This window comes from Canis aureus, chromosome 15 (assembly GCF_053574225.1).
Source record: "Canis aureus isolate CA01 chromosome 15, VMU_Caureus_v.1.0, whole genome shotgun sequence".
Classification (NCBI taxonomy): domain Eukaryota; kingdom Metazoa; phylum Chordata; class Mammalia; order Carnivora; family Canidae; genus Canis; species Canis aureus.
This window is the reverse complement of record NC_135625.1, coordinates 12282631-12306751: the sequence shown is the minus strand read 5'-3', so window position 1 is coordinate 12306751 and position 24121 is coordinate 12282631. Positions and strand designations below refer to the sequence as shown.

Below are 24121 nucleotides of genomic sequence, written 5' to 3'. Positions count from 1 at the left end.
CAAGTTCACGAAAGACAGTCATATTTTTAATGTGTTAATATCTCTCCTCTTCCTCTGTATTTGGAGAAATGAATGGATTTGGGGGAATTAAAGAACTTGGCGTACAGATAACAGCTTGCGAGGGGTCAGTTTTCCCTGGAATAGTCTTCTCATGCCTTTGGTCTCTCTCTCTCCGTCCTTACGTCATTCAATTATTTACTCCTTTCTTACTTACAGTGTTGACTTGTGTGTGTTCCATGTCACAGGCACTGGGCTGGGCATTACACACACAAACACACAAACCAAACAGACTCTCTCCTAAAGGTATCATCTAGGGAGAGACAGATAGATAACTGAGTAGCTTTAAAAGGTGGGAAGTGCTATTTTATAAGGCTAAAGAAGATGCTATGGAGCACAGAGGTGAGAGAACATGGACCGAAATAGGCCTGCCTGGGACATGTCAGTTAAATGGAAGTTTGCTGGCAGCCTGCATATTCTCTCCCACAGTCGTGCACATATCCTTACTCACAACACACACGAAACCTTGCCGATGCCCCACTTTCACTCCTGCATTCCTTTTTCACCTCAATTACTACGAGTTATTATTACTTCTGACTCACGTTCCCCCTGCCTAAATTTTTACCTACAAGCTCAGAGTTTTATTAGTAAAAGAACGCATTTTTAGGAAAGAATAAAATAGGCTTATTCCTTATCCACTAAGGTTTTTGAAAAATAACAGGCATTTCAGTTAAAAAAAAATCTCAGAAATGAATTCTGTACATGTTGATAGGAGGCATTCTTAGAATTAGTTCTATAGTTTTTACAGAATAAGGACAGTTAAAGAGTGAAAACTAGGTCTGAACCTTCCGCTTTCCAATTTACTAGCTCTTGTAGAAGGTGGTAAATTATTGAAATAAGATTTTGCTTGTTCATTAACGTAACTGATACAGTTTTGAATTTAATTCAGTTTGGTACTTGGAGCATTTGGACACCCCCTTCTATTTCTGGTTCAATGTTATGTGCCACCTGTGCATAGAGGAATACTTATGTGTGTATATACGTGGGTATACCTATGGAGAGATTTGCATACCTGCCACATGTCCTGCTTGACTTGCCTTTGGAGCAAAAGGACACTTGGTTAAGTGGAGCCAAACTGCACATATAAAACAGCCAAACAGCAAGCAGGCAGGAACTCCTAAGGTGCTAAATGAAAACAGTTAAGTTCTGTAATGACTGGTTTCTAAGGAAGTCCGTTGAGAGTATCAGGCCCTTCATCTAGAAGGTGGGGCTTAAGATAACATTTCAGAAGCAGAACGGATCTCGTTAAGTAAGAGTAGAGATGAACCCAAGCTGAATAAAAATGCAAAGAAGAAGCTTGGAACATGGAACTAAAGAAACCTGGCTCATCTGGGGGCAAAGATTGATGTATAAGTATTAGCTAAGGATTCCTAGCTGGGCGATTGGTACCGATGTGAAAAATAAATACACATCTTCTCGGTCACACAGCCAAAAGTAAATGGCCTTATTAAGAGCTTTCTGCTGCTTTTATTTAGATCCGGGCTACAAAAAAAAAAAAAAAAAAAAAAGCCATTACCTAATGATGGAAATAATTACCACCAGAAGTATTTTATAGAATCCTTGGGGTAGCGAGTCACTATTTTGTTACCCATGAAATACGCGTATTTCACAAACTCCATCTGGGAGAAGACAAAGTACTTCCTGGACTCCTGGACGTGGAAGCAGCAGCGCACATCCTCAGAGAGCCCCTACGGCGGTTCCGTGGATTCCTGCAATAATTTTAGCACATTCAGCTCATCTTCCAACCTGGGGAGAAGAGAGGAAAGTTTGTCCCCAGGGACAGAGGAACCGTGTCATTGCAAGCAGGTGGAGTATTTGGAACGCCTCTTGCTTTGAAACCACCCTCAAATAGTTTTAGAAAAAGAAAGGAAGCAAGAAGAGTTTGCTTACAGACTGTTGTGTAGACCGTTTGGCATTTCTTCTCTTCTCTGCCAGCTGCACGAAGAACAAATCATTCTTTCTTTTCCCTCCGCAGGGCCACAAAGGAGACCATTGGCTTTTTAGACCGCAAATGCCCAAAGGATATCAGGGCAGGGAAGGAGAGTATCATCAATTGTTAAATTGTTAACACTACCAGGTGGTCTGTGATTAAACAACTCTATTCTGTGAAATTTCGGTTTGGGGGAGAACATATATTAGAAGGATTTTTTTAAAGATTATTTTATTTATTCATGAGAGATATACAGAGGGAGGGATAGAGACATAGGCAGAGGGAGAAGCAGGATCCCTGAAGGGGAGCCCAATGTGGGACTCGATCCCGGGACCCCGGGATCACACTCTTAGCCAAAGCCAGATGCTCAACCCCCGAACTGTCCAGGCATCCCTAGAATGATTTTTCTTATAATTTCTTTTCTATATCTTATAATTCTCTACTGATTACCGTGGGACAGATTTTTTAAGAATCTGCCCTCTATATAGATTTAGGAGTTTTCTAGAAGAGCCTGTGGGATTGAGAGGCGAGGGCGGCCTGCAGGGACAAGGTTCCTATAGACGCCTTTCCTCTTTCTAGTCAGGACAGCTCTACGGTTGTGAAGTGTCAGAAGCCGGACTCTCAGAGGAACTTTTCTTTAAAGGAAAGGACAAAATGATGTTCAGACGCAAATGCCCTCAATTGAATTAAAATATGATGTAAGTTACATGCGTCTTTCCAGAACCTACCTACCTTACAAAATGAGTCACAACGGAATAGCCTTTCAACATTCTTTCCTAGGGATTAGGACAACAGTAAACATTCTGGACCTGTCAGGAATGTGTGCAACTTTGAGAAATGGAGCGAAGCCAGCCTGTCTCCATGAGGGCAGCTAAAATTTCCATGCCACCATTACCTACTGAGCAAAATAGAAACATTCAGAAATACATATACTCTTTCCAGAAGGCTTAGAGTCTTAAACTATGGACAGAGGACAAACAAACTGAAACGTGATACCGGGATGCCATTCATGTTCTTAAATAGTAACACTGGTTCATCTCAGTCACCAAGCGTGGGGCTTGATTTAAATGGAAATGGACAGTGACACAATGAGAGGTACGGCCCACCCGTGGAAATCAGCTCCTGGGCCCTCGTAAGGCCGCAGAGTTCCTCCTGAGTTGGTTGAGTCAGGTAGGCTGATGGAGCAAGCAGCTATTCTCCTTTTGTTTTTGTTTTTTTTTTTAAGATTTTATTTATTTATTCATGAGAGACACAGAGACAGAGAGAGAGAGGCAGAGACCCAGGCAGAGGGAGAAGCAGGCTCCATGCGGGGAGCCCAATGCAGGCCTCGATCCCGGGACCCCAGGATCAGGCCCTGGGCTGAAGGCGGCGCTAAAACGCTGAGCCACCCGGGTGTCCCAGCAGCTATTGTCCTAAACAGGCCTCAACACGACACAGCAGCAGTCAATAATGAGCACGGAAGTCGTGACTCTGGGGGACCCAACCCTTCCGTGACAAGCAGACACATCTTTGATTAATCACCGGGGAGCTTTATGAGCTCCTTCTGTTTTCCAAACTACCTCACTCCTAGGGAAACGATGAGCCCCGTCATCCATCGAGTGCGCAAGCAGTAGGTGATGCTTAGCAGGAGTGGATGCACCTAAGGAATTTCTGAATTTGGAAGCTTTGTGTCTGACTTCCCTCTCGGGCCGTGACCCAGAATGGGGAATTGGGCACAGGAAGAGGGCTAGTGTCTTCAGAGCTGGGACACAGGGCACCGCTGATCTATTGAGTGCGGAAGGAATGAATGTGTCTTCGCTTACTTCTCCAAGAAGTGGAAGAAAGGAAGCTTAACCAGAAATGTGAACGTTGCTCTCTCCACTCTCCATCGTGATGACAAAATGGCCCACCCGGTACAATGGAGTTCAATGGTCAAGGTTTAAGGCTACGTAACCAGTAGGCAAAGCAACAAAAAAGAGTGATTTGGGTTGGAGAGATGGTTTCCTACATAGTGCATGTGAAGTCCTGAAATGACACTTGTACACCTAATTGGCATGCCCATCCAAGAATGTGGAAGAAAGAGGAATCTCTTTAAGAAAGCTCAATCTTTAGGGCCCACTGGGGGTGGGAATGTTTTTAAAAAGAATTTCATTTATGATGGTTGTTAGATTCCGTGACAGAGATTTTAATAATCACTTAAGGGTTCATTTTAAGCAGCACACACAAATGACCACACACCTGGTCTTGCAGCATTGCAACAAATATTTCGATTATTTTTTTTTTAAATTAGATTTTGGAAAGACAAAGGATTTAGCCAGAAGGGGGAAAAATAAGTTTGTAATTAACCTCAGACTCAAGAGGCAAACGTGATTCTTGCCAAATACTTGGATACCGAGTTGTAACAAGACAGCATTAAAAAAAAAACTGCCCTCATTCTGGAGAAGGCAATCACGATTTACGAAGCAAAAAGTCACTTGGACTTTGAAATAACTGCCAGCGGCATGTAAGAAAAACAATGCCTTGGATACTGAAGGACCAGCAGATACTTATGGAATGAACAGGACACCTTAAATTAGGGGGGAAATTGAGTTTAAAAATCATGTTGCAGTTAACAGTGATTTAGCCGTACATAAATTATTCTGTCCTGTTTCTAGCACCTTCCAGCTGCGAGATCGTAGGAAAAATCGGTTAGAGTCTGCAGCTTCAGTTTCTTCATTAGTAAAACAGAGATAATGATATTTGTTTCAGAGGGTTATTGTAAATTTTCTGTGACATGTACTTTAACTCCGTAAGCCATCTGCCCTGGTGTCTTGGAATATAGTTACTCCATCAAAGTGAGCCCTTCTATTATATTTCCCAATTCTTCCAAAACAGTGCAAGACGGCCCACAATTTAGTAGCTCAGAGAAACATCAATAAACACGGAGGGTGGAATGAGAATAAATTGTGTTCGCTCAACAGTTGCCACAAGCCCAGGATAATGCTAGAACCTTTGTACCAAGCAACTAAGTGTCCAGATGGTTTCTGACCTAACGTGCTTGGCTTTCTTTAGGTGTTTATTTAAGAAGAACCCCCTGATGTTATGCTATATGTTGGCAAATTGAACTCCAATAAAAAAATTAAAAAAAAAGAAGAACCCCCCTAAAGTTCTGAAAGGTTAAGTCTTCCTGGGCCATCACTAGGCAGAGGATTTGGCTGGAGTGTGGTGAGGACCTGGACGGAAGGCTAGGGTGTGGAAAGGCTCACTCGGAGCTGGAAGGTTTTAAATTAGATTAAATTAAATCCAGAGGTGGTACACATTTCTTCCACCATCTTACTCTGTCCAAGGAACTCTTCTGGGCAGAAATCCTTTGGATGGGAACGTTTTCCTGGGCAAGACTGGTCAAATACCCGGTCAGGCTATCCTATGGGAATGTGTGTTTTTTTTCTGGAAAGGTATCACCCACCACATGGCAGCAAGCTCTGTGTGCTCCTCCCTGGTGAGTGCCCTAGGAAGAGCTGAAGCCACCTCACCTCCAAAATACCAAACCCCCGGATCTTAACTTCCTCTGCCAAACCTTCTTGCCCTTTTATTTTCTTTCCTCTTAATCCCTGGCAGCTGAAAAGGGAAGACAAAACACAGTAATGACAACAGCAGCAGTGAAGGGCTGAGTCAGCTCGGGCAGGGATTTGGCTTTTTTCCTTTATTTTCTCTGCTTCTCCCTGCCAGCTGGACTCTCCAGGAAGCAAGCAAAACACAATTTCTCACTGGACGTATCTTACAAAAAGGGTTTTTTGTTTTTTTGGGTTTTTTTTTTTTCTGATGAGACAGGAGAAAAATAACTGGTAAAAACAAAACAAAACAAAACAAAAAAACCAAGCGGGTTATAACTGGAAATAAGGATGCAGGATTATTTCATAGCCTCATTAAATAAACTGAAGCCTATCAATATTGTAAATGGTCTGGGGCCCTGTGCACAGGTTTGCAAAATATCCTTCCAAGAGCTTCCAGGAACACTCACCTCTTTATGAGGCCTCTGCAGAGGTTATCTGAGGGTGGCTCTGCCTCTATTTGGAAAATAATACATCACAAATAATGATTTCGTCTTCCTTCTTCAGTAGGAGACCATTAAACTGCATATGTTACAACCAGGAAACAAAGTGATGATTCAAGCCAAAGGAATCTTTTTTTTTTTTTTTAAGATTTTATTTATTTATTCATGACAGACAGAGAGAGGCAGAGACACAGGCAGAGGGAGAAGCAGGCTCCATGCAGGGGGCCCGACGTGGGACTCGATCTTGGGTCTCCAGGATCCAGCCCTGGGCCGAAGGCGGTGCTAAACCGCTGAGCCACCCGGGCTGCCTAAGCCAAAGGAATCTTAAGGCTGTTGGTTGCAAGGTCTGAGGCAGGAATATGATAATAGACAAAGAACTTTCTCGAAATGGGATGTCCAATGGCGACTTCACTAACGGGGGAGGAGAATCTCAGCACATCACAGCAGTGAGTGGTGACCCCACATTTTCCTGAGGTTGCTCGGCCTGGCCTCATCTGTCGTAGGCCAGTGAGTAACAGTGAAGTTGATCCCACACGAGGCATTTGTTTCATCAGATGACAGGAACCAGTTCCGCGTTGTCACATCAGAATTGTAATATTCTAGCCGAAATACTATTGTTCCCAAAGGCTGCATCGTAGGTGCTTTTATTTTTATTTTTATTTATTTTTTTATTTCTTTCCTAGGTGCTTTTAAAGCTATGTTTAAAACTGGGTAAAATAGGGATCCCTGGGTGGCTCAGCGGTTTAGGGCCTGCCTTTGGCCTACGGCAAGATCCTGGAGTCCCGGGATCAAGTCCCATGTCGTGCTTGTCTCTCTGCCTCTCTCTCTCTGTGTCTCTTGTGAATAAAGAAATAAAATCTTAAAAAAAAAATGGGTAAAATACCCATCAAATACACATATACCAGAGTACATGAACAGCCACGCTTAAAAGTTGTGTACAAAACAGCTTTTAGTAAATTACTGGATTTTGCTCTTCTCACATAAACTTGTCACTTCAGAAATAAACAATCTATTTATTTTGTAAATATAATTTTTTCATGTACTGCCTTTTCTTAAATAGAGATGTTTTCCTGGTAAATATTATGTGGTTAATATCGCAGGGGGGAAGATGAGAAATGAAAAAAGTGAATTCCTTGTTCTCCAAACTCCCTGCATTGGGCTTAATAGGGGTGGTTAGCATGTCTCTTGATCTTTTCTTTTGCCAGCTTTGACTCTACATGACCTATCTCATGCTTTCCAACGACAATATGTCATATTTTTCTTGTAATTCACAAAGTCTTTCCATACATCCCGTCCCTTTTCATCCTCATAATTGTCCTCCACAAAGTCAATGGTATTAATGCCTCTTTTACACAGAAGAAAACAGTATAAAATGCAGGGGACCTTGCTCAAGGTTATTGATTTAGTTAGAGAAAAGCCAAAACACAAGGCTTGGTATTTTTCTTTTTAAGTCTTGGTATTTTATTTTTTATTTATTTATTCATGAGAGACACAGAGAGAGAGAGAGAGGCAGAGACACAGGCAGAGGGAGAAGCAGGCTCCATGCACCGGGAGCCCGATGTGGGACTCGATCCCAGGCCTCCAGGATCATGCCCTGGGCCAAACGCAGGTGCCAAACCTCTGAGCCACCCAGGGATCCCAAATCTTGGTATTTTAATGCGGCTTCTGACATCACTCATCTTCACCATTTGCAGAACTTTTATTTTTTTGGTTTATATTATGAAGCAAGCAGTGCCCTTTTTCCAGAGTGAGCTCAGTAGTGGGTTGCAGTCCATCTTTGGGGGTCTGTGTGATCACCCCAGCCAGACACAGAATCGCTTAGTGCTTTCCGGGCTGCTCTACCCGTATCCACCTGCTACCCCACACAAATTCGATGTTGACTACACCACCCACCAGGTCCGATCGTTACCAGACTGTAAGCCTCTTGAAGACAGCAACTCCTGTCATCCTCAAGCCTGGAAAGTGCCCAGCACATGGCCAGCACTTACCAAATAATCAAGGTAGGAAGGAACAAAGGAAGGAGGCAAATGGAAAGGAAAAGGAAGGGGATTCAAGCTTCAGTCCTAGGATTGTGTTACCACTTCCAACACAGCGCTTTGCCCATTCTTCTCATGCCTCGCCGGGCGGTGTGGACTCTGACATACATTGAGTAGATGTCCATGGAGAGACTCAGGGAGTTAATTGTCAAAGAAAAATGAAGACACAAAATCAATGCCATCCAGAAGTTAAATCTATAATAATGCCCTTCCCTCCTCCTTCTTCTTCATCAGACTTACTGTCCCTTTTTCCTTGATGCCTTGCAGCCCCCTGGATTGGCACCAGCCCTCCTCCTCAAACCAAGCAAACCCGTCACCCGTCTCTTTTTAACTAGGATCAGTGAATGGCTGTTAATGTCTTCAAGTATCGTATTCATCTCATATAAACTCAAAGCTGGCTTGCCTTTTGGTGAGGGATGCTATTCATTTACCTTTTGATTTCTCACTCTAAGTGAATGCTTTTTTATTCTTTTTTTAATATTTTATTTTATGTATTTATTCATGAGAGACATAGAGAGAGAGGCAGAGACACAGGCAGAGGGAGAAGCAGGCTCCTAGCAAGGAACCCGATGTGGGACTCGATCCTGGGACCCTGGGATCATGACCTGAGCCAAAGGAAGATGCTCAACCACTGAGCCACACAGGCGCCCCGGATACTTTTTTATTCTTAAAACGCCAAACTTTCTGAGCCAACCTTCAAATACTACTAAATGTACTTTCTTTGTTCACTTTACGCTGAATGCTCATTATGGCCCTTCAAAGTGCATATGGCATACAGAAAACACCCCAAACACCCTATATGGGAACTAGAACTGAGAGGAGATTGCTCTCTTCTTTTCTGTAAAGCAAGTCAGGAAACTGCCAAGCGTCAGAGGTTGCAAGAAGGGGTCTGGCCGATATAAAAAGGGTCAATATCTGCTGTAATCAAGACCTCTGGACTTCAGCTTTTCCCTCTTCAAATCTTTTTTTTTTTTTTAATTTTTATTTATTTCTGATAGTCACAGAGAGAGAGAGAGAGAGAGGCAGAGACATAGGCAGAGGGAGAAGCAGGCTCCATGCACCGGGAGCCTGACGTGGGATTCGATCCTGGGTCTCCAGGATCGCGCCCTGGGCTAAAGGCAGGCGCCAAACCGCTGCGCCACCCAGGGATCCCCAGCTTTTCCCTCTTCAAGCCTGTGCCCCAAGTTTTTTAGTCTCTGACTTAGACAGTCAAGTGGTAGGAATGATGAAAATTATTATTTTTTTTAAATCTTGCTTTTGCCCATGCACACGACTGGCTTCTCCATACACCAGCAGCTGAAGGATCACAGTGTGTGCGGGAGGCTGGGGGGCTGCTTTGTTTCCATGTCCAGCATCCTCTGTAGTTAAGGTAACCCAAAGGCAAGAGACAACAGTGGCCTCCACAGTGTGGGGTGGGAGAGTTGTGCAAGGATAGGCCGCCCCCAGGACTCGGGAGCCAGCCCACCAAAGTGTGTGTGCCACCGCCATGTCATCCCAGGCTGGGATTGAGGCCAGGGCACCTGGGACTCCTGATTCCCTATGCTTTCTGCTCTAAGACCCCCTCTTACAAGTGCATTTGACGTGGCAGAGACAACCATGAGTGCGCCTCTCTCTTCAGGATCAACATAAAGCCCCACACCTGCTGCCCGCGCCCCAACCTCCCATGAGCGCATGGTTCCTGGTGATAAAGCTATTTGTGGCTAGAACTATGGGCAGGAGGAGGATGGTGAGCAAAATTGTTCTTATGTTAAGTCCTTGTCCGGGGCACATATCAGATTTTCTTCCCGGCAGCTGTTGTGCTCAGACCACAGAGCACGGGGTGCCGATGTCATTCCTTGTATGGATTTGTGGACCTTGTTTGATTTTCAGGCTGGTAGTTGGTAGAGACAGAACATTGCAACCAAGTGGCAACAGAGAAGGAAGGAGGAGGAACTAGGATGGCAGACACCAATGCAGTCCTTCATTCTGTGCCAGGGACTCTTCTAAACATGCGCGATCATAAACTCACTGAATCCTTACAAAAACCTAGGGCGTATGTGGGTTACATTGCTAGATCTCCTTTTTGCCTTCCGTATTTTTTTTTAAAGATTTTATTTATCTAGAGAGAGAGAGAGTGAAAGAGAAAACGAGTGGGGGGAGGGGGAGAGGGAGAAAGAATCCAAAGCAGACTCCACACCGAACGAGGAGCCCAACATGGGGCTCGATCTCAGGACTCCAAGATCATGACGTGAGCCGAAATCAAGAGTTGGACGCCCCACCGACTGAGCCACCCAGGTGCCCCTTGCCTTCCTTATTTTACTGTCCCCGGCTTAGCTTTGTCTGCCCGTGGTGTCAAGCAGCAATACCGTACGTTGGAAAGAGAACAGATAAGGGAGCAGCAGTCTTGGTTCTAGTCTTGCTGTGCCAGCAACACTCAGGGGGACGTGAGGACACCACCTACCCTCTCTCAACTTCAGTTTATCTGCAAAATGAAGAAGTTAGACAAGATCAGTGGGTTTGGGACTTTTTTAAGATGTTGACTTTTTCTTTTATGATCTGGAAGCTCCATTTGTAAAGCTGATCGAGTGGAGGCTGCACTGCTTGAAGGCAGAGCCCTGCGCTTTGCGGGCTCACTCCAGGGCAGCTCTGCTGACCTCACAGGGCTCTTTGAAACCCCTCGTAGATCACTGAGGTACACGGCATCCAAGTCCACTCCTAGCTCTGAAACACTATGATTCTTTCATGTCGCTTTGACTATGGGTCAAACATTTTTGACCAGAGAAGCTTTTAGCACAGACAACCTGAGTTCCTTTTTGTGAATTTATCACACCCATGACCTCGCCTGCCCTATTCCAGAGCAGGCATTTCTCAGAACTGTCACGAGTCCCCAAATAACAGATAATGACAATCATTTTAGAACAGCCCCTGTGGTCTTGCAGACACACTTCCACTCGTTCACTTCAGGGGTCACCCAAGGTCACGTGAGGCACCCAGTTGGCAACTGTCCTCTGCAGCCCTGCTGGAGTAGGGCTCTGTCGAATGTTTTCTCTTCCTCTCCACTGTGCACACTTTTGGTACGAAGAGGAAACCCAGTCATCTCTAAAATAAATACATTTTTATTTTAAAAATAGTCAAGGTTATCAATCGTTTCTACTTTGGTTAATACTCTCTGTGTAATTTATTTTAAAAATTCCTGTTGTACTTCAAGACGATCAGTGTTTTTCTGTATTCTCTTAAAGCTTTCCTTTCAAATTATCCACTTGCAATTGAGTTTTTTGAATGATATAAGCCCATGTTTTTTTTTTTTTTTCCTAAGTGGGTAGTCAATTATATTCAGCTCATTTAATGGAAAGCCAGTCATATATTCCACAAGCCATAGTCACTGAGGCACCCCCTCTGCATAAGTATAGTGTCTGTTCATACAAAGGTCTGTTTATGGGCTGTCTTACTGGATACGTCTCTCTAGACTTAAACCACACTATGTTGGCTTCAATAGCTTTCAAATATCTTGATACCTGGTAGGGCAGGCCCTCCCACTTTGTTTGTTCTGTTTTCTCAGTGGCTTTGGCTGTGCTTGGTAAATGTGAAATTCTAAATTTTATTTTATTTTATTTATTTATTTTTTTTTATTTTCTTAACTCTGCAGGTTGTCACTTTTGAACCAAAGCTTGTTTTTGGAGTTTTTATTTTTATTTTTTTATTTTTATTTATTTATGATAGTCACACACAGAGAGAGAGAGAGAGAGGCAGAGACACAGGCAGAAGGAGAAGCAGGCTCCATGCACTGGGAGCCCGACATGGGATTCGATCCCGGGTCTCCAGGATCGCACCCCGGGCCAAAGGCAGGCGCTAAACTGCTGTGCCACCCAGGGTTCCCGAAATTCTAAATTTTAGAAGCAACTTCTATAGTTCACAAAACACCTGTTGGATTTTTTTGTTGTAACTCGTTTAACCTAGCAATCATTTATTAAAGGGATAGCTCACATCTTTGCATCACTTGCCTTCCAGTAAATAAACATGATGTATTTCTCCATTTCTATAGGTTTTCTTTAATGTGTCTCGTAAGGTTTTATTGTCCTCCGAGAAAGTCTTCCACATTTTTGTTGAATTCATTCCTCGGTATTAAATTATTTTATGCTATTGTAAAAAAGTATCTGGTTAAATTGTTTCATTTTCTCTGTGTTGTAGGCATGGAGAAATACGATTAATTTTCATATATTAATTTTGGGACACCTGGGTAGCTCAGTGGTTGAGCCTCCGCCTTTGGCTCAGGTCATGATCCCGCAGTCCTGGGATCAAGTTCTGCATCAGGCTCCCCATAGGGAGCCTGCCTCTCCCTCTGCCTATGTTTGCCTCTCTCTCTCCCTGTCTCTTATGAATAAATAAATAAAATATTTTTAAAATACACATACTAATATTATACCCAACAAACTTGCCAAACTCTCATTAATTCTAATAAGAATCTGTAGGTTCTATGGCGTTTTTTAAGGGAGAAAATCATATTATTCGTGAATAACGCTAGTTTTGTTTCTTCTTTTCCAATTGTTTTGCCATTATGTATTTCTTCTTCCTCAGTTATTTTATGGATTAAAACCTTCAGTACAATGTTCAATGGAGTGGTGATAATTAGTGTCCATTTTTGATTTTTCAATTCATAAGGGAAAGGTGTCAACATTTTGCCATTAAGTATAATGTTTTCTAAAGGTTTTTATTTCTTTGGTTTTGTAGGTAACTTTTTTAAGGAAGCTCCTTATTATTCTTGTTGTGTTAGCTGAGTTTTGTTTTGTTTTGTTTTTAATAATTCCAGCGCTTTTAACTGGGCAGTCATCTGGGTTTCTATTTATTGAAGGAACACTTACTTCTGAAAATGCATTTTTTTCTTTTTAGCATTCCTCATATCATCAATGATGTGGTTCATATATTAGCCTAATTATCTGGAGGACAATCCACAGTGCCAAAACTCACTTCATCAGCAGTACACTACGGTATGGGTTGCCTACACCTGCATTCTGTGGTTGTGTCTGGTGCTCTGACACTAATCTAAACTATCTGATCTCTCAAACAGTCCATTCCTTACCTTTTGGACACATTCCTGATAGATGGTCTGGAAAGTTCTTTTTTATGATGAGATTTTTTTCAGCTTTTAAAAATCTTGTCTCAGAAAAATCTTGATTTAACAATATCGTTATTCCTTTCTCCTGTTATATCCTGGCCCACCAATTATCTTCATAGTGTCTGTAAAATATTTAAATAACTGTTATTAATTGTATGCCAAGGTTGACTTTGGGATTTTTCTGTGTTTTATTATGTTTCCATGGTTTCTGTAATATGCCTCATCCTTTTCTGGTAAGGAACTAAGGAATGATTAAGGTAATCTGGAAACTCTTGAAAAGTCAGGTTCAGAGCACACCTTATATGGAGGGTGGTGGCTGAAGTGAGGCATGGGTTGTTTTAACTGCAGTGATTATTCAGTTTGGCTATTTTCACGTGGTAACAAGATAAGATGGAGTTGTAGCAGAGCTGGCCATTTTTAGAGAAGGATTTTTTCTCTGCACTGGATGTGAGGTCTTGTTTCTAAAGAGAGGTTCCAGATTTAAATGATATAGGATACTTGAGAGTCATAATTGGAAGATAATATGTAACAATTTTTGTATTTTGTGCTATAGATGTAAGTAGCTATGGATGTAAATGGGGTTTACACGTGATGCCCCATATGATAATGAATTTGTGCTTCGGTGTATGGGACATGTGCCACTCCAAATTTACACTTTATTTGCCAAAAGCAACAGTGGGCCGGGTTTGGCCCACAAAACTTCATTTGCTGCCTCTGATATGGAGCATATCCACTACCCTCAGGAACACTGATGTAGAAATCATTAACAAAATGTAATTAGAAGAAAACTCTGATGTTTGGAAATTAAGAAAATATCTTTAAGTAACTCAAGGATCTAGAAATCAAAATTATAAAAAGAACAACACAGTCAGCCTTCACAACGTTGGACGTGGTGATAGACACACGCTCTTGCAGGTTTTTCTCAGAGCCCCCAGCTGTCTGGCTCTGAGGTCACAGCCCACGAACGACCCCCTCACGGAGATTTCCTTAACCTGCAGTTGTAGACGGTCTGTTTGCTAGATAGCTTCCTTATTCTACATCAGTCAGAGGGATCGAAGCTTAGCCGATACGTGACCCCAACTCGAAAAAGTGGGGCACAAGAAAGGCAGATTGCAGGGAGCCGATCTCACTCATTGACAGAGCTGCAAAAATCTTAAGTATCAGCAAACCAAATCTAGCATGAAGAATCAGCTTTCTAAGAAGTCTATTATGACAAGGTTTCCTACTTTAAATAACATCCTGGCTCATAAGTTGAATGGAAAGATAACACCCTCTTGCCAGACACAAGCTTGCGTTTGCAGAAGCACACGATCAAACCTGCAGAAGTTACCCTGGGGTTACTCTGAGGCAAATCCCAGACATCCCACTCAATCAGTGGAGAGTGGCTTGGACAACGCCAGCATGGATGAGGCTTGGATGACGCCAGCATGGACATGGATTGGACGACGCCAGCATGGATGCGGCATGGACGACGCCAGCATGGATGCGGCTTGGACGATGCCAGCATGGATGAGGCTTGGACGATGCCAGCATGGATGAGGCTTGGATGATGCCAGCATGGACATGGATTGGACAATGCCAGCATGGATGTGGATTGGACGATGCCAGCATGGATGTGGCTTGGACGACACCAGCATGGATGTGGCTTGGATGACACCAGCATGGATATGGCTTGGATGATGCCAGCATGGATGTAGCTTGGACAACGCCAGCATAGATGGATGTGGCTTGGACGACACCAGCATGGATGTAGGGAGAGCGGCTGGACTGTATTCCAGTAGGAGAACATATAGGGGCTTGGTCTAGACCTCAGACTCATTGGAAATGAATGAATATGGATATAACCAAAGGAAATTTGGGAAGAAAGCTGGCGTGGTGAATTAATGGATGGGCTTCTGCACACTTGCACGCAGACATTTGAGAGCCCTGGGGTCATAACGGCAATTAGCTTTACGAAAGGGTTCTCAGCAAGGACATCAAAGGGCATCCTTGCACATTTAGGAATTGACTCTGCCTTTTAAGCTGACATTTACCTGGGAAAAAACTTCCACTCAGCTCAACAAACCTGTACTTGGGGCTTGTCCAAGTCATCTGGCTTCATCACCACTAGCAAAAACCTTCTGGAAGCTAGGACTGTTGATAAGGATATGCGAGAGACTACTGTGTTTTCCCATTACTTCAAAATTTGGATTTCTTCCCTTTTCCTTTTTAAATTTTCCCATTTCTAATATTTTAACCATTTTCTTTTTTTGTTTGTTTGTCTGTTTCTACATGAAAATTGCTGGTCTGTTGTATATCAACCAGCATTTCTTTCTCAGCAACCAGTGGGCTCACCTATAACATAGGACAGACATATTTTTGGGCCTGTAGCTCTTCTAGTCTGTTTTTTGTCACTTAACTTTTGTGAGCTATTTTTGTCGGGCTGTTTGTTTTGTTTCATTTTTCTTATTAAGTAGCAAAGTGATATCTAGTAGACCAAGAACTATTTTATGTACATCACAGTCACTGAGCGACTGATGAACCAGGAATATTTGTGGGGTTTACCAGTAACTGATATGCTTGAGCATTGTGAGGCTTTGAAGTTGCTTTTTAACTTTACTGTTAAATAGAAAGACAAGAATTGATGAAAGCATGAATGATGTACTTATATCTACATTATACACTAGCAGGAATAATATCTAAAAACTAACATTAATTAAGGGCTCACTATATACCAGGCATGGCTCTGATTTATCTATTAATTCATTTACTTTGTACAGAAATCCTGTGAGGTAGGATCGTTATCCCATTTTCCAGATGAGGAAATTGAGGCACAAAGAAATGAAGTAACTTTCTCAAGGTAACAAATTTAGTATTTTCCTGGCCTGGGATATGGACCTAGCTTTGGTTGTTTGAAGGCAGTGTTGAGGCTCCTCACTCCATACTATGTTGGAATGAAAAGCTCTATTAGAAAGTGGATCACCAGGGGCACCTGGGTGCTCAGTGGGTTAAATCTCTGACTCTTGGTTTTGGCTCAGGTCATGATCTCAGGGTCATGATATCGAGCCCCACATCAGGCTCCACACTCAGTGCAGATTCTACTTAAAATTCTCTCTCCCTCTGCTCCTCCTCCCCAACTCCATTTGCATGCTTGCTCACTCTCTCACTAAAAAAGAAATAATAATAAATAAATAAAAATGAAAAAAAAAGCAGATCTCCTGAGATCTGTTAAATCAAGTGTAAATTGCTGATGCATGTGGAATTGATAAAAAAAAAAATAGTTACATCGTTGAGAGTTTTAAATCTTTTTGTTCTGTGTATTATGGCTAAAACACAAAATAAGGAGTTTTTAAAAAGGCTTTCCTCTAAAAACATGTTTAGCAGAAGCCCAGAGAAGTGTTGAATACTGTTTTCAGAACCAGAATTGATATCTTTGGTTAGATTTCCCTTGTTTGCTTTTTCCTCTTCTAGTGGCATCTTTCACCGTGATATCTCTGCACTCATTTCACAATTCGCGTGCTAGCCAAAGCTTTCCAAGGTACCTGTTAAGAGTAACAGCGATGACAAAAAATAGTTTTTGCCCACTTTTTCACAATTGTTTTGGGCTTCATAAAAACCTTAGTAATGGAAATACACTGTCTGCAATCACATTGTGTCTTCCTCATTGAGAATCACTACCTACTGTTCAGAGCTTATGAAACTTCAGTGAAAATTATATGTACCTCAGATATTGTGTGGACAGTTGTAGCTGTTAAGGAGCATCAGCAAAACATAACTAGGGGAATTTCCAGTTTATGACTCTACGAGTCATATAGACTCGTACGAGCTCTTGATGCCCAGACGTTCACAGGTTTCTTAGATGGGGTGGAGGAAGTGTTGCAAAATTGCAACACCTGCCTACAGTTTAAGGTTCAAGTGGATGGCAACTGTCTTTTCATCCATGTGTACCCAGGATAGAGCACCTAGTAGACATCTAAGAAATACTGAGTGGATGGACGAATGAATGAATGAATTTCATCACCTTCTTTTTCATTACACAACTAGAAATTAATCTGCTTTAGTTGATACAGTTTACGCTGGTCTCTCACACTTTAAGCATTCAGGGATTTTGAACTTAAATTGTATTTTATTATTTTCTTTCTACATATGGGGATTATCTGTGTCTTTCTGAAAAACCATTTATGTCTCTCGGTGTAGTTAAAATATCCGAAATTCAGAGACATCTCTTATTTTATAATGTTGAAAAAGATATTTTAAACATTTTGAGAAGATTTTAACTCTCAGTATTAACAAACATTTGAGTATGGTAGCTATCACCCGTAAGTAACAGCTACCAGAGCCTTGCTCTTCATTGTTAAGTCTCCTGGACATTGGGGACAATACATTTTCTTCCACAGAACCCCTTACTATTGTGTTTCAGGATCTACGATAAAAAAATATGTTTTCTGCAAGCATATAATTTTATGACTTCAAACTACATTTAACTGGATTTTATATTATGCTTATACTTTTTTTAAATCATCCCAAAACAAGTTGGTAATATTGAAAGTGCCTCCTTATAAACATTTGTTCTCAAAGCCTTGCCCACACCATAGTGCACCCTTCCCCGTGGTTAGGCACTGCTGTTATATGCGTGGTTTTGTGAGGATCCTAACCATATGTTCCCTAATTGTGATTTTTTCAGACCCCTGAGGCCTTTCCTAACCACTCAGTTCCAACTAGGAGAGGAGTTATCACGGACCACAAGATGTCACTGTAGGTTTCCCAGCAACCTTTAGATGAGAAGTAATGACCCTCGGACAAAGGTTCACTGTTAGCTAACAATCACTCTGCTTTTCCCCAAGATGCTTCTCTCAGGCCTGCCCTCAGACCTCCTCTGCCCTCATTCCCCATCACTAGGCCAACAGATTTAGGTACTTATGTTTAAATAAAATAGAAAAAATAAAATAAAATGGAGCAACAAGAGTGGGCCTTGGAGATGGCGGTGATGGGCTCCATGTACGCATGGCCTGGTAAAGACACCCCCAGCAAGGCAGCCTCCCAGAACTGAACGATGGCCCAGTCCAGATGCGACTCTACAAAGGTGGAAATTTGGCGCTAGCAGGTACAAGGGATCTAATATGTCTTGTGATGATTTAAGGCAGAGTTTATGTCTTGTACATAGTGAGTCATTGATACTTTAGAGAAAAGAATTTTTTTTTTTTTAAGGACGGGTATCTTACATTAAAAAAATTTAGAAAACAGAGAGATCACAGACTTTTGCCTTAAGATGAAGAATTGAAACATTATTAATTTAGGTATTATTCTAGAAGGCACTTTTGAACTGAGTTGCTTTTCAGAAATAACAATTATCAACGTGTATTTGATGATATATGGAATTACTGTTTATGTGTGATTATGATGCTAGAGTTATGATTGCAAAGAGTTCTCACCTTTATGGATCAAATGATATAATGAGGTTTGCTTCAAATAATCCTGGAAGTGGAGTAGGAAGAGCCATGGGTATGTTGAAGGTGAAACAAGACAGGTTGTGAGTTGGTAGCTGTTGAACTGGGTGGTGGATAGTGCATATGTTTAGAATATTCCATTATCATACGTGGGGGAAAGTGCCAACCTGGATCCGAGCTGGAGTCCATTCATCTTGAGCTGTTTCTGAAGATTCGGGGGGTAGTTCAACACCGCCTTTTGGAAGCAAGGAGCTCCTGAACTTTGTGATTGGTTGTGTAAACCAAAAAAGAGAGTTCACATTTGTGTCCCAAACGTAATTTTAAAACTGTCAGAAGTTGATCCAACTGTCTAGTTTTTCAGAATTTCTTGAAAATGTGTGTTCACTCCTATCAGTGCGTTGTATAATTATACATAGATTTCTTTCCACCCTAATCCCTCTTAGATTTCAACTTTCCATTTTGAAACTTCCCCAGTATTGAGATTGCTCTCCCACAGAAGTGCCTTCAGCTCTTTGATGGTTTCTGGGGTCCTTTGAAACTTTTCCAGCCTTCACAGCACTTTCTCACTGAGGATTGGCAACCGGCCCAAACATAGGTGCTCGAATTTTCTGACACATTAGTGTTGGCTAAAATGGGAATAGAATGGCCCTATTTCATTTCCTATATCCTTCTAAAACACGTACAGTTTTATTTTAGCCTTTGCGGATAGTACTTGTACGTCATCTCTAATCTACAGTGTATTTCAGATGTTTTTTCTAGCACGTAACACTTCAGAGTCCATTATCGTCTGCGGACTATAATTTTAATTATTTCCTGCCGTGTCTTATCTAACACTGGTTTGCTTTAAAACATCAGGCTCCTCACAGGGCCCAATGATATCCTGCCACTTACCCAATCCACTTTTACACCGACACAAGGAAAGATGCTAGATTCTTCTATACATCCAGATATCCCATAGTACGTTCGTATTTATACAATCATAGATACCCAGCATCTGAATGATTCAGTCCCAAACACATTCACTGCACTGTGCATTTTCTATTAATGAAATCATACAGTTGAGCTCCTCCATAGATTTAATATTCTGTTCCTTATTTTTTCCAGTAAATTAACTGTAACGACATCTTCCTGCAATTTCCTGGAGTCATTTTTTTTTAATTACTTTTGCTTTGGAGGCTCTTGAAATTTTTGAAAGGAGTAATTATTATTTCCTGAATCCACTTGATTATTGATGTGAGTTATTATATGTATTCTGCACACATCTCTCTTAACTATGTAGCTATGATGAAATCCAATAGCTTTTTTTCTCTTCACCGCACTGGAAATTTATCACCCCCCCAGCCCGTGGACTATATAAAGCCCTCTTGAAGTATTGAAGTATTCTTTGGAATTCCATACACAAATGATGCTTGGACTTTTTTCTTTTTTTTTTAGTACCCACTACTTAAGAGGTACCGTGTAGTAGATCTGTGACATCACAGACGTGTGTACTCTTAACACAACCCAGGGGAGGGGACAGTCCTAGCAATGATTACAGTACCCGGTGTCCAAAGTTTTTTAAGAAGAAAAATTGTCCCAATTCTTACAATAAAGTACAAAGCCTGTATTTTTCTCACAGCAATGAAAGTACAAAGCCAAAGAGTCCGAAGCTCAAAATTGAGATTTCTTTTAAAGCAGAAGTGAGTATTTCCCTTTACAGTGTGGCTTGCCTCGATTCGCACAGTCCCCTCATGGGAACCACCTGAGGACAAAGAGCCTGTGGTTCCTGACAACTGGACACGGAAACAGGGCGGATTGAATAAGCCCCTTCACTGACCATGCTTCAGCCCCTTCCAGCACCTTGGGAGGTGCCCCTTGCACAAGCTGCCTTCGCTGAGCGGGACCAGGGCTGCGGTTTCACTGGGAAGGTCCTCCTTTGTGGTCCCAGCTCATGTGCCATCTGGCCCTTTGTACATTAGTCATCGATTCTGAATCAAACAATGTGAGAGTCAGAACAGTCATCTTCTCCAAGGTCTTCATTTTATAGAAGGGGAAACCGAGGTATCATTAGGCCGCGTGCCCCAGGTCATGGAGCTTGTGGGATTAAAGCTTAATTCCACATCAGGAAAAGATCCTGGTGACCATCAGTGATAATTTGGGCGGAGATGGAACACGGCAGCAGCTCCAGACAGGGCGGTGCAGGGGAGACCATCGTACTCCCGAAATGTTCCTGTTGTCACCCAGCTTGTTATAGGACGGCAGGCCCCCGCCTCATGTTCTTTTCCATAAATGCCAACAGAAAGCAGAGCCGAAGCATAGGGATAGAAAGGTGGAGGTGGCTACCAGAATCCCTGACCGTCCTTCATCAAGACAGCAGCCGCCCATATGTCGATGGCAGGTGACAGGCCCGCGGGCTCAGGCCGTCCCTGGGCCCCTCCGGAGGCGCCGTCACTGCTCTCGGCTCCATCGGGCCCAGGGTAGCCCGTTTTAGCTTCACGTGCCTGCAGAACACTCCAGCCCACGCCTGCGGTTTCCCTCTCTCCTTGCTCTGCCGTTTAGGGTGAGAATTCTCCTTTTTACTGAAATTGACCCCTGGCACCTCTCAGCGGAGAAGTGACCTGCGGGAAAAGCACAGTAGTGAGCTGCGCCCCGCACGGAACAGGTGGGGGATCTCTGGGGGGAAGCCACCCTGAGCCTATGAACCTAGCTTCTTCCCCAAGGAACCCGAGCTGCCCGCGTGTCCCCCCCCCCCCCCCCCCCGCCCAGACCCTGCTGCACAGACACAATTTGCTCCTACGCTGGAGAGGACAGGCTCCCCAGCTTTGTGGCTGCAGCCCCTGCGGCACCCATCCCCAAGGGGCAGCTACAGGGGACCCATCATAAAGGACCCCAGCCCACCGTCCTGTTGCATACCTCGAGTTCCTTTGTCCTCTGTCTCCAGCGAGCAGGAGATGGGGGTTCACAGGTTCTCCCTTCCTGTCCCATGCGAATAGTTAAGCCCAGCCGCGGAGCTGAGGCTGGAGCTGAGTCTCCGCTTTAAAAATAGAAGAGGCTCCTGCACTCGCGGCCCATCCCCCGGCGGCTCCTCCCCAGCTGGGCTCCACGCTCCGGCTCCGAGCAGGGCGCCCGGCCAGGCCAGTCCCCGTTAGCACCCAGGACCCGCGTGCAGGTGCGAGGGAAGGAGCCAAGGCTGGGACTGTGCGGCCGCCGCCACCTCCCGCTCGAGCTCTGCACTATGACACCTGCTTGCCGGGGACAGGGCCGGTGGGCCACTGCGCCCGCACAGCTGGCCGGAGACAGGGGCTCCCCAGGGCAGGCCCTGGCCAGGAGGCCAGCGAGCCTAGAGGACTGTCCTCCCAAGCGCAGAGCGACCCTGGGTATCTTGACCAGTCAAGGTTAGTAGAGCAGCCTTTGCAAGCCCGACGGTGTCCTGCAATAAACTACATTGACCTGCTTGGGGCCAATGCTACCTTTGTGCGGTGGGTGCTTTGCAGAATCCGGATCCTGAAATGCCAGTGTGTGGGCGGGCCCTGGACTGCACTCTCCTCCCTTTCTAGGGTGTGCAGAGCACGTCTGCGGGCTCCTTTTGATGACTGTGTAGCAAATACCATCACTAACTCTTAGTCTCCGGGGTGGTTACCTTTCTGCTTCAGCAGGTGCTTCTAAGTTGGTATGGAAACAAAGAAAGATGCTGTGAGGCAGGAAAAGATTGTTTGCAAGCGATTGAATATGGACATTTTGAGACATTCCAATTGGACCAGAAAGTAGGAGGGTGATGTAGGCAAGTAACTGAAGAGAATGACTCCCTTAAAGGGCTCTGATGCAAAGTCATTCGTTTTGGTAAGGAAAAAAAGTGTGAAAAGCATAAAGGAGCATGAGCACAGGAGTGGAGGGGAGCTTTGTGAGGAAATTATGTTTTAAAAGAATAATCTAAATGTGAACTTTAGTAGAATATCAGTGTGGTCGATGATAGACTTAACTGTGGGAAATGCAAGCTCAGAGATGACCCACCCCGTTCCCAAAAAACCCAGTTCCCAAAAAACTCCTTAAGACTTACATTCACTGTGTGATAATTGAAGTCTAAAGAATATGATTTATAAATTATTATAAATTTTAAAAATCTAGGGATACTTGGGAGGCTCAATCGGTTAAGCATCTGCCTTCATCTCAGGTCCTGATGTCAGGGTCCTGGGGTCCAGCCCCACATCAGGCTTCCGGCTCAGAGGGGAGTCTGCTTCTCCCTCTAACTCCCATCTCGCTCGTATCTCATGCTCTCTCTCTCTCTCTCTCAAATAGATAAATAAAATCTTTAAAATTTTTTTCTTTAAAAATCTAAAAGAGGGGAATCCCTGGGTGGCTCAGCGGTTTAGCACCTGCCTTTGGCCCAGGGCGCGATCCTGGAGGCCCAGGATCGAGTCCCACGTCGAGCTCCCAGCATGGAGCCTGCTTCTCCCTCCTCCTGTGTTTCTGCCTCTCTCTCTCTCTCAATCTCTCTATGTCTATCATAAATAAATAAATAAATAAATAAATAAATAAATAAATAAATAAATCTTTAAAAAAAACCTAAAAGAATACTTTTTAAAATAGGCTGAAATACTATCATTTCTTTGAAAGATTGAGAAAACTGCCTTATTCTTTCTCCCCAGCACACATTACCTTTTAATTGCTTTTTAACAGTGTAATTATCAATAAAAATTTAGAACAAAGTAGCATGAATGAAAAGTGGCTGATTACAAAGAAGACAATAATACTTAAGTGTTCATATATACAAAAAAAAGCAAGTATTTATTGAGTACTTACTATGTGCTAGGCATTGTGCTAGGTGCTGGCAAGTAATAATAGTCTCATCATTTTCATGATCCTTAAATCCAGAAGGAATGCAGGCAATTATTGGAGAATAAAGAGCATCCAGTGGTTCCTTAAGTGAAGACTAAATATGCACTTGACCACAGGTGTGAGCCACATAACAGAGTTGGACAAAGTGGCAAAAAACAAAGTAATTATAAAAAAGAAATTAATTAATTCACCTGGATGAGTCTCATGCATTTTCACTGAAGAGACTCTAAAGGGGGTTGAAAACAAGCTGTAAATTATGAGAAAAATCGAGTGTTGTGTAAAGAAAATACAGGCTTACACAGTTTTCCTTGACAGAGTTTAAATATATTGAAAATATAGTAAAAGAGAAATGCCCCAATTAAAAAAAAAAAAAAAGGAACAGTTTCAGCAGACTCTCATTAGATTTAGCTTCAAATGTTTCCAGTACTGTTAATGAGAAAATAAATAGGCCCATTCTTGCTGAAGGTCATTTGATGACATTCATCGAAATTTTAAGACTTTACCCTAGGCAGATAATTAGACATATTCACAAAAATAAGAAATAATATTAATTCCTCAAACCAAAAGCCACCTGGACATCATCGAATAGGGGACTAACTAAATAATTAATGATATACCAATACGACAACATACGTATCATAATCATTTAAAATCTCATAGAATGGTATTTTATGATATGAAATGATTACCGTGTGCTATCTGTAAATGAAAACAAAAGGTTAAAAGCAATCTGAATAATGTGGTTGCATCTTG

At 42.8% G+C, this 24121-nt stretch overlaps 1 protein-coding gene and 1 long non-coding RNA gene across 3 annotated transcripts in view; one reads left to right on the top strand and one right to left on the bottom strand.

Annotated features, from left to right (window-relative positions):
- ASB5 (ankyrin repeat and SOCS box containing 5) overlaps positions 1 to 24121 on the top strand; it is a 52166-nt gene that overhangs the window by 7538 nt on the left and 20507 nt on the right. The window lies entirely within an intron of this gene.
- Positions 9195 to 22260, bottom strand: LOC144284265 (uncharacterized). 2 transcript variants are annotated; one of them, XR_013352618.1, is made up of 4 exons: positions 21446 to 22260; positions 18721 to 21150; positions 13092 to 13249; positions 9195 to 10496 (listed from the first exon to the last, which is right to left on the bottom strand). It is a non-coding gene; the product is annotated as an uncharacterized LOC144284265 (long non-coding RNA). The 2 variants fall into 2 exon arrangements; XR_013352619.1 differs by lacking the exon at positions 18721 to 21150 and having other exon boundaries at positions 21446 to 21889.